At 46.5% G+C, this 11746-nt stretch overlaps 1 protein-coding gene across 2 annotated transcripts in view; it reads right to left on the reverse strand.

Moving 5' to 3' along the window:
* Nucleotides 1–11746, reverse strand: part of Eip93F (Ecdysone-induced protein 93F) — a 48239-nt gene that overhangs the window by 12320 nt on the left and 24173 nt on the right. The window lies entirely within an intron of this gene.

The following is an 11746-nucleotide window of genomic DNA, read 5'->3' on the forward strand; positions in this document are numbered from 1 at the left end:
ATATGCCAGGAGCGACTTTCATAACCGAATGAGAGATAAAAGTTTAGCCGAGACAAAACGCATTTTGTATTTGCCCTTTTACGCGCCAATTTTGCCGGCAGTCTGAATCTGCGAGAACGCACAGCCACGCCATCTGTCGTACGCATACAAAACCCACGGCACGGAAGTTTCAAGGCGCGTCACGCCATGACGCCACTGGCCAGTCGGAAACTCGGAACGTGAAAGCGCAAACCGGAAATACGCGTACGTGAGGCCTGAGGAGGCCGACAAAGAGCGTCGCGTTGTTGAGCTCGACTGAGGCCTATGAACAGCAGCAGCGTTTCTTCGACTTGGCTCCGTTCATCGTACAGTGAGTTTTGTGTCCAAGATGAGTGCTCCTCGCAAGAGAAAAGTTTTGTCTATGGACATGAAAGCCAAGATCATCACTGAAGTAATGAACGGCGAAAAGAAGAAGACTGTTGCCGAAAGGTATGGACTTTCGCACAGTTCACTGTCTACGATTCTTAAATTGAAAGACAGAGTATGACTGCCGTTAGTGCGGGTGGCTCGGGCCTGCAGCGGAAAAGATTAAAGGAGGCAAGCTACGTTGACGTAGAAAAGGCCCTCTTCACGTGGTTCTTGGATATGCGTGCCAAAAACATGCCTTTGGGCGGGGCCATTCTACAACAGAAGGCCCTGAACTTCACTTGCATTCTTGGGTGCGACGACTTCACAGCCAGCAGCGGGTGGCTCCAACGATTAAAGGAGAGGCACAACATTGTTGGAAAGGTGGCCAGCGGCGAGTCCAACGAGATAGGAGCATCTGACTAGCTGCGTGATCGTGTCCCGGGCATTTCGGCACGTTTCGACGTCGCCAACATTTACAACGCCGACGAGACAGCATTTTTCTATCGGCTGTTGCCAAAGAAAACATTGGCGCTGCGAAATGAAAAATGCCATGGTGACAAGCACAGTAAGCAGTGTTTAACTGTTCTTTCTGCACCAACATGAATGGCAGTGATAAACGCGTGCCATTCATAATTGGAACAAGTGAGAAGCCGCGCTGCTTTAGCGGCAAGAAAACGATGCCGGTGAAATACATGTCAAACACGAAGGCGTGGATGACGCGGGATTTGTTCACAAAATGGCTGAAGGACTTGGATGCTGAAATGCGCAAGAAGGAAAGAAGCATCTGCCTACTTGTGGACAACTGCTCCGCGCATCATGTTCAAGACTGTGCGCTCACCAACGTCGAGCTCGAATATTTTCCCGCAAACTGCACCTCCCTGGTACAACCACTGGACCAGGTTATTATTAGCAGCGTGAAGTGTTCGTACCGCAAGCGGGTGATTGAAAGGCTGCTGCTGAACATTGAGCTCAAAAGAGAGACCAAAATCGACGTATTCATGGCCTTGGAGATGCTGTCGCGGTCATGGGAGTTGACCAGCAGTGAGATTATAGCGAACTACTTCAAAAAGGCGGGCTTCAAGGATAGCATGCACTTAAACTAAAAACTGGGTTGCGAAGCTAATGACGACGACCACGAAAGCATGCCATCCACATCCAGCACACACGTAGGTGACTCGTGGCAGCTGCTCTGCGATCAGGGTGGTGCTCCCAGCGATGTGACGCTTGAAGACTTCGTTTTCGGCGACGCCTGTGCTCTTACAACCGAACGCTATAATTCAGTGTCACCGACACGGGAATGGAGGATGAAGACTCTGACCAAGACGCCCATGTGGCGAGCAGCGCGCCTACACCGACGCAAGTCATGGATGCGCTGGATGTTCTGCGTGCACACGCAGGCGCACATTCACATGAGCAGGCCTTGGTAGCCCTGTTTACATACGAGCGCCTTATAATGCCAACGCTTATTAAAAAGCGTCAGTTGAAATTGACGCAGTGCTTTGCTGCCCCGTGAACTGGGTCGACTGCATGTACTCCACAAAGTTTCAATAAACATTTTTTGCATTCATGAAACAGTCTCGTAATTCCATGAATAACACTACCATTGAGTTAGAAAACCGAATTTTCTTCCGTTTTTTTTTTTCTTTTTGCGTGCGATGTCCTCATAGAAAAAAAAAAAAGTACAGTGTTGACAAACTGATAGAGCTAGTGTGACCGTACCGTTAAAACGGGCAAGCGGCAATAGAAAAATAAAACAAAAACGTGCCCTGGTCGCATACAGCGAATAAAATAAAGTGCAGAGCTAGAGAAGCGACGTAATTAAGCACTGATAGAAACCGTTCACTTAACCGTCACATAAGCATTCGCCAAGCGCTTCGTCGCAAGCACAATCCCACCGTCAGCAAGAACGAGCCATGCTCAAGGTAGCCGCGCGGCGTGAGCGATGCGAACATATTTTTCTTTATTTTTTCCCCATTGATGCGTCCCCGCCTGCAAATGTTTAATGATGATGATGATACAAGTGGCGACATCTTGTGGCGGCTTTTAGTACTAGGCGCTGCGCTCGTTCTTTGCTATGCGCTTACAGAGAAAAATGATGTCGTCGCGGTGTTTGCTATCACTCATTATGCTCCTGATATAGAAAAAAACATCCGGTGCCCTTGTTAGTGCTGCTATTACTAGATTTTCTTGTGTATCTCCTCGATAAGTGTTTTACAAGTTCCCATCAACTAGCAGTGCTCCACGAACCAGTTATTCTTTATTTTGACAGCTGAAACATGGGAACCTCGACGTAACAAAATTCGCGATGTAACGAAATTTTCGGCTGCAAGTAGGACTTCGTTATATCAAGGTTCAACTGTACTACGCAGGCAGTTCTCTGCAGTGCAAGCGATTGAACTTACTCTATGAGAGCTGTGAACATGCTGCTTTCAACCCTGGAAGACGACCATTCGGACTGCTGCCCCTATGCTCCCGGTACGTGCCAAATGCCAAAGCTTATGCAGCGTAACTGTAAGCGCGCCAAAACGCTTGAGCAAAGCGATTAATACATTCAAGCGACAGCTCTGTGCAGCCACAAAACTCACGCATTCAGTATCGCGCAGTGCAAGAGCCTGCCGCTCTAATTTCTGTGAAAAACCATGTACTGCGAATGAAGGAAAAAATGGGCTAGTTCAACTTCAAAATAGGAATGACTGCCGTCAGTCGTTTGAAACCGCTTCTTGCTTTCCTCCAGCGTTTTAGTGAAATGTATGTTACATTGTCTATGCTTGGGCACCGGAAGCATAGCTGGAAAGTGTTCCGCGAGAGAAATAAATACATAAAAAATTTCTTGTCCGTGAAGGATCCAAATTGTGAAAAGGACTTGCGGCCTTATCGCGAATTGCTGCTTGCGGACTGAAGCGAAGCAGCGGAAATCACTTACGTAGGGCCACGTCACAGCGAATCATGAGTGTGATTCGCGATTTGGTCCGCCATGTGAATCCACCTTAAGAAGGCAGTAAATGAGAAATGCACACGGCAGTCAAGTAGTGCAAACCCGCACATGCCGCACCTCCAGTTCTTGCCACTGCTCTCTCATGCCGCACAATGCTGTAAATGTTCAGTAGTTTCCTTCCTTCCCTATTTCTCACTGCACTATTACTCCTTTTTAATTTATGAAAGGATTGCGCCGCCTTCTTTCCATGCTTGTAGACAGGTTTTTTTTTTTTTTTTGCTATACGCTGCATACTTTCCCTCACGGCTCCAAGGCTTACGTAAAGTTGGCTTCTCCCGAGTACTACTAAGCCTAATGGTAAAGCCATTCAAAAGAACATTAGGTATTTATTTTTTTTTAACTTGCTTCGCGATTCTAGGTAGCCCACGTGCGGCGATGTCATTATATGGGAAGGCGTCGCCGCGGCCAAACTCACTTTACTATAACCGATTTAATCTTCTAAAACTGGGACTTCGTTTTCCCTTTACTATATCAAGTTTTCACTATATCCAAGTTTACTATAGCGGGGTTCTACTGTACAGCCCAAAAGAGTTGTCACCCTGCAGATAACAGTTGTGACCTTCAGAACAGTGATCTCTTCCGATCAGCATGCAGCAAAAGCGGAATGTTTCGGTGGCGAAAGCGAAACTTATCGGGGTGTGGCCGTTGACGTTCCGAGTCGGTTTGACGTAGTTTCGCTGTCAGTGCTAAAGTCTCAAGAGCTGAATTTGTCTTCCGAGTCCTCACTGCTGCTGTTCGCATCTAAAAACAAGCTAATAATATGAGACCCCTCACTTCCTTCAGAGCTGATGGAGAAGGTAGAGCAGAAAAGGCTCTCTAAATATTGTCGGGCTGGACCGCATGAAAGCTTTCGATAATGTGGAACACAGGGCAGTACTCGAACGTTTCCAACGTAAGAGTGAAATGCTTCAGGTACGTTAAGAACTTTCTTTCGGACAGACTACCATCAAATTCTTAGATCTCAAGGCCGAACTTTTAGCAATGTAGGGTAGAGGAACACCACAAGGATCTGTTGTCCCCCATGTTAAACTCCACTCTGGGAAAACTCTCCCCTCTCCTAAGACAAATAGAGGGGATCCAAAATAGCATATATGCTGACAATATCACTATTTGGACAAGCGGAGGCTCCAATGCCAATATCTCGTATAGACTTCAGATAGCGGCAGAGACGGTATAAGAATACGTTCTAGCCAGAGGACTGTCATGCTCTCCGCATAAGACTGAAATTTTTATACTCTCATAAGCTGTCTAAGGAGACGAAAGATTTGATTAAGAAACACCAGAGTATGAAAGCTTCCAATCCAAAAGACCACATAGAACTGGCCGAGATATCAAAGCTAATCAATAAGCGCAAAGTGGCAGATATAAGTATAACATCGAGAAAATTGAGCATGCTGTAAAGAACGGGGGAAGCCTTAAAGCGGTGAAGAAGAAATTGGGCATAGGCAAAAACCAGATGTATGCGCTAAGGGACAAGGCGGGCAACGTCATCACGAATATGGACAAGATAGTCAAAGCAGCCGAGGAGTTCTATACTGATCTCTACAGTAGCCAAAGTGGTCAGGACCGTAATGAGATTGGCGGTAGGAAAAAACAGTGACGTTCCACCAGTGACAAAAGACAAAGTAAAGAAAACAATAGAAACTATGAAAAGGGAGAAAGCAACTGGAGAGGATCAGATAACTACAGATTTGTTAAAGGACGGGGGGGGATATCGTGCTAGAAAAACTGGCCCCCCCGTATACGTAGTGCCTGGTATCATCGACGGTAACGGAACCATGGAAAAATGCAAACATTATCCTCATTCATAAGAAAGGGGACGCTAAGGATCTTAAAAATTACAGACCAATCAGCTTACTGTCTGTTACGTATAAGGTATTTACTAAGGTAATCACTAATATATTCAGGTCAATCTTAGACTGCAATCAAGCAGGTTTTCGGAAACGGTACTCTACTATTGATCATATCCATACCATCAACCAGGTTATAGAAAAATGCTCGGAATATAATCAGTCCTTATACATAGCATTCATTGATTACGAAAAAGCATTTGACTCAGTAGAAACCTCTGCGGTGATGCAGGCATTAAGAAATCATGGGGTGGACGAGCAGTACATAAAAGTGCTAGAAGATATATATATAATGGCTGCACAGCAACCATAGTTCTGCATAAAGAAAGTAACAAAATTGCCATAAAGAAAGGTGTTAGGCAAGGAGACACGATCTTCCCAGTACTATTCACAGCTTGCTTAGAGGAAGTATTCAGACTTGGAATGGGAGCAGTTAGAAATAAGGGTAGATGGAGAATACCTCAGTAATCTGCGATTTGCTGATGACATTGCCTTGCTAAGTAACTCGGGGGATGAACTGCAAATAATGGTAGATGACCTAGACAAGAAAAGTAGAAAGGTAGGCTTGAAAATCAATATGCAGAAGACTAAGGCAATGTTCAACAGCCTCGGGAAGGAACAGCAGTTTACGTTAGGTAGCGAAGCAGTGAAAGTAGTAGGCCAATATGTCTACTTAGGACAGGTAGTAACCGCAGATCCGGACCAAGAAAAGGAAATAACAAGAAGAATAAGATTGGGATGGAGAGCATTTGGCAAGCACTCGCATATTATGACTAGCAGCTTACCGGTATCGCTCAAGAGGAAAGTATACAACAGTTGCGTCTTACCTGTACTCACCTATGGGGTTGAAACGTGGAGGCTAACCAAGAGGGTTCTACTTAAGTTGAGGACAACGCAGAGGGCTATGGAACGAAAAATGGTAGGGGTAACATTAAGAAATATGAAGCGTGCAGAGTGGGTCAGAGAAATAACTCAAGTTACTGACATTCTAGTGGAAATCAAGAAGAAGAAATGGGCATGGGCAAGACTTGTAGTGCGAAGAGAGAATAACCAACGGTCGCTTAGGGTCACAAACTGGATTCCAAGGAAAGGAAAGCGTAGCAGGGGGTGGCAGAAAGTTAGGCGGGCGGATGAAGGTCGCAGGGGTCAAGTGGATGCAGCTAGCACAGAACCGGGTTAAGGAGAGACGCGGGTCTTAGAACGGTCGGAAATGGTCAAAAAATTGATTTCGAGAAAAGCCCATTTTCCGAACGTTTAATCTTTCAAGGACCTGCACTCAATTTATTAACGCTGAATTCGGCCAGGAAATGCGATAAAATCTGTTTTCAAAACATCATGGCAGCCAAGAAATGCCCCCCCCAAGAATGGAAAATTTGTTCGAAATTCCCGCGCGCCCTGCGGGCGTTCCAGCCAGCCGATTGCAGTCATCTTGTGCTCGGTTTGAAGCTGTTTTCTTTGTGTACATTTGTGCTATCTCAAAATGGCGTCCCTCAAGCGGAATGGCTACATGCGCCGGTTTTCTGAAGGCCATTTATGGACTCTAATTGGCTGTCATGCGGCGTGCTTTTCAAGCGCGCAGTTCCGCGCCTCCCATTGGCTGGCGTGACCACCGCGTAATTTTTTTTTCTTTGTTTTGCGTTCGCCACCGTGGCTGCCTCTTCGCGCACATCTGAGTTTGCGTTAGCGCTCGCGTTTCTCGACGCACCGACTCACACCGTTGCATTCAGGAAGAATTGAACTGTGGAGCTATGCTATTTTTATGTTGCTAGGTTGAACATATCAAATTTGGGGGAAGAGTAATGTCAGCTAATTATATTTAAAAATTATGGGGCATCGGCATAATTGGACATTTTTATATGATAATGCACCTCAGTGACAATATAAATAGCACAGCTCCACATGACCAGTCTTTGGCTACAGCTACATTTTAATCAAAAGCAAATAATATTGAGGGAAAGTGTTAATCACCCGTAAGAAATTACCTAATTAGGCATCAGTTACGTTTCCATTGTATGGGAACTAATTGATATATAGTGAAACAAATTATATTTTTGAAAACAGCAGGAAGAAATACATATACACACCGATTCCCCCCCCCCCCCCCCCCCATTGTGATATCTCTAATAATGAAGAAAAATTAAAGACTAGTGTCTCCCCTTAATTGGAGAAATATGGGAGAGGCCTTCACCCTGCAGTGGGTATAGTCAAGCTGATGATGATGAATAAACTCTACCCGCCGGGCGAGGTGCTGGTGGGGGCAATAGGGTACCTAGGGTGCCAGTAATCAAAGTCCTAGGCGTCCTTCTCCAAGTGAATGGAAAAAACAATATATAGTCATAAGCAAGTTAGCCAATTATGTGTCTCAGGTAACTGGAACCTCACTCAAGGATAAGGGTTTGCGGGAGCACTGCCTCTTGCGCCTAACACATGCGTTTGTTATTAGCAGGATCGCGTATGCAACCCCGTTCCTGAATAAGAGAAAGGAACAAAAACGAGATATTCTGATTAAAAGGGCAAGAGCATTAGGCATTTACATCAGCATCTCAACTGAGAAGCTGTTGAAAACGGGGGTACATATGCGTGAAATCGCTACAGCAGTGAGGTAGCGCAACGCTAGAGACTGAGTTCCGCTGGAAGGAAGATTCTGGCCATCATAGGGAAAAACCAGAGGGAGCTGTCAAACGTGGCAGCAGAAATAGATCTTTAGGTTTGAAAAAGACTGAAGACTGCTCCAATTCCGAAGAATATGCACCCGAAACACCACAAGGAGAGCAGGGCACATGCCGTATTCACTCGCATAATGCTTGCAGTTTTTTTCGCGGAAAATTGATGCTAAGCTCCCTTAACGATAATTACGCGGGAAAAATTTTCGAGCAAATGTTTTGAAGCGCTAAAAGCAGATATAAATAGATGCGAATCGGGATTCTTTGGTCAGTTATTGTAAATACAGTGAAACCTCGTTATAACGAACAGTTAAAAAATTGGAAAATAGTTCGCTCTATCCATAATTCGTAATATAAAATTTCGTAGCAAATACATGCAAGAGCAGCAAAATTCAATCAGAGAAGGCACAGCAACTCGGAGGGTGCCTACTTGGGTCAAATCCATTTATTTATCGCGGCCTGCTTTTTTGTGTTGATCGCGTTCCGTATCACGCCCTGTTCCACAGTTTGCAAACACTCGGGCAAACCCACTGCTCATCAATAGCACTGCAGTGGTGGCGCAGTAAATCCAATGCAGCAAGCGCTTCTTGTAAAGTCTGAATGTTCTCATCGTCTGCAGGGTCAGCCTGAGTAGTCTGTGGGATGTTCAAAAACTTCCATAGCGATTTCGACGTCCGTCAGTACAGCCGTGGTCGCCGCGATGTCGTTGTCGCCTACAAAGTCCTCTACAGTCATTGTTGCGGGCATGTCCCCAACAAAACGCGAAAAATCGTTCCAGGCCTCTTCGAGCTCGCGGAGCTCTGCTTCGTCGGGATCGTCTCCATCGTCACTTGATGCACGGGCCTCTGCTGGAACAAAACCTGCGTGCTGAAAGCAGTTGGCAATCGTTTCGCCTTTCACGCTGCCGCTTTAATGCTGCCCTCAATGGCCCTCAAGTCTGCCCTCAATGGCCAGAGAAAAACAACCACAAACAATAAAAAGATGAGGTCTGATGTGCTGCCGAGTGCACGTGACTGCAATCGAGCCATCCGATTGGCGGATTCTGCCCGCGTTGTCTACTTGGCATGTCGGCGGCCGCCCAGACCGCCATTCAGGGACGCCATTTTGTTGGAAGGCGTGATCGATGCGAGACCATGCCTCTCACAAAATTTCGCTCGTGCAACCAATTTGACAAAAAGAAAGAGTGCGCGCAGTGACAACTTCCGAAAGCGTCCAGCGTCATCCGAAATCTCCGAGGATGTGCAGGAGCCAGCGGCGAGCGAAGACGTCACCGCGGTTGAAGTAGGCCTACCGAGCGCAGTGCCGTCGGCGCCAAACGGATGTGTCCGCTGCGACACGACGATGCTGCAGCCTTCGAATTTGGTTGAAAACCAGAAAAAAGCCGAAGAAATTATACAGGAGCTAGAGATAACCGCAGCAATCAAGAGAAAAGTTGGCCTCATCGACAGCTGTGGCGCCCGTCCCACTGATGGTACAGACGGTGGCTGAAAGGACGACAGTGCCTTCAGTATTGTGAATTTGGAGTCCCTCAACGAACTATTGTGTGCGCGAAGTGCAAAGTGTGTGGCGGAGACATACATGTTTCAAGAGGCAATCGTGAGTACAGTCTAGTGGTGAAATTGTCTTTGGTGTGCACAAACTGCAGAGACATTTCGTCCAGATGAAGTTCACCATGCGTGCAAGGCAGCCAAAAGATAAATCCGTTTGCTCTGAACATTCTTGCTGCATGAGCTATGCAAACTACGGGGAATAGGCAAATATGCGCTGAATGATGTGTTTGCTGCTATGAACATTTCACATTGCGGCCTGCACACAAAACATGGCAGAGCTATCTAAAATGCAAGCCGACACCAGCCGCGACACGCACAGCCAAAGCAATCATGAAGGACGGTGCAAGTTCGGTTCGGCAGCTGTACAACGAGCTGAACGTAGACAATCCCGGAAATATTTCAGTGTCATTTGATGGTTCATGGATGACCCGGGGTCATTCATCCCGCATCGGTGTAGGTGCAATAATTGAACTTTTTAGTGGGCTGATATTGAACTATGTTGCTTTGAGCAACATCTGTGCTGGGTGCGAGCGAGGGCCTAAAGATGACGAGCCGTCCTACAGGGAGTGGAAAGAGCCATGTGCACCAAAAAAACACGGACAGAAAATCAGGTGAAATGAAAGTCCAAGCAAGACTTAATTCGATTTGAAAGGTCATGGTAAAAGCACAGCCTTAGGTATACTACTGTAGTTTCTGATGGTGATAGCCGCACATTTCTTGCATTGAAGACTGCTGCATACAGCTTCATCAAAATCCAAAAAGAGGACTGCGTAAGGCATGTGCATATGAGCACGGCACTGTGCAATGCAATTGCCAGGCACAAAGACAGTGCAAAAGGGAGCTTTAGTGGCAAACGAAAACTGACGGGCAACCTTGTGACGAAGTTGACAACTTATTACAGCTAGGCCCTGAAGTCTCATGCTGGAGACATTGGGGCCATGCACGTGGTGGCCACTTTCCATCACATTACTTCAAATGACCTCAAATCACACACTGTGCACAACAGGCCCAAACTCGTGCTGCCGCCACAACGCTGCTGCACCCAAGGGAGAGCACAATTTGCCACAAAATGTTCCTATCTATGAGCGCATGGCAAATCCAAAGCTGCTTGAGCGGTGCCTGCAAGGAAAGACCCTGACATGGTTGCTCGCACGAAAAAAACGCCATGCTACATTATTCTCAGTGCAAGCAGCTATCGCGGAATTTGTTGTTCGCTTCAGTGCAGGAAATGTAAAGGCATCATTCCAAGCCTCTGTAGCATCAGAAGGATGGCTGAAATCGATCAGCAGAGTCTGTACACAAGCGTGCTTCGGCTGAAAACATGCATTGGGCTTTGCAGTCAGACTACATGCCTGGTGCTTACTCGGCTTATTCGAAATCCTGCGTAATTTGAAGGTTTCAGCAGTCCCAACATTTTCTATGAAAATTTTGCTGGATAAACTGAACAGTCAGCGCGCCTCGACTCGGTTAATTCATCGGTTCTGACTATGGCCTCAGTGATCTGTGCTATACGACGCTGGTCTCGAAGGCTAGAATCAGTTTTCAGAGATGCCGCTAGGTGCCACTAGCACCACCAGGTCTTTCCGCGTTTCTATTGTTCCTTTGTCTACCATTTGCATTGCGGTCGTCGCACGGTCCGGTCTTGTCGTCTTCGCCGCATTTCAATCTGTTCTGTGCCCTGAGTTTAAGTGTATATGCTATGCTCCTCGTTTCCAACCACGTGCGCGTAGTTTCAGAGAAGAAAATGCTCATGTATAAAGCCTTGACTCCATGCCAAAAGGTGTGCCTGATTGAAGAGGCAGAAAAACGGACGAGGTCCAAAACGCAGCTGGCGTTTTGGACATTTTGAAAAACAAAACGAAGGTTTTCGAAGCTTACAGAAAGACCCATTTGGTGAAGCGGACAAGAATTCGTTTTCCAACCTATCCGGACGTTGAAGGCGCTCTACTGAAATGGCTACAGCACACAAATGCAGCGCACCTACCTGTTAATGGCACGCTGCTATGTGAAAAGGCCAATGAGCTTGCTCTGCAGCTGGGCACAACCTCACAACCGTAACAACCTCACATTCGTGACAGTGTGCGGCGAAAATGGGAGCGTTGGCACAAACGTTGCCGAGCAGTGGAAGGCACATACACTGGCTCCACTGCTTCAAGAGTATGCAGAGGATGATGTCTACAATTTAGACGAAGCTGCATTGTTCTACAAAATGCTTCCAACAAAGAAGTTTGCATCAAAAGATGCGGTTGTCAGAGGAAAAAAACAACCGAAGGACAGGATAACTGTACTGTTCGGAGCAAA

This window comes from Amblyomma maculatum, chromosome 1, assembly GCF_055883805.1.
Source record: "Amblyomma maculatum isolate TAMU_Amacu chromosome 1, ASM5588380v1, whole genome shotgun sequence".
NCBI classification, from domain to species: Eukaryota; Metazoa; Arthropoda; class Arachnida; order Ixodida; family Ixodidae; genus Amblyomma; species Amblyomma maculatum.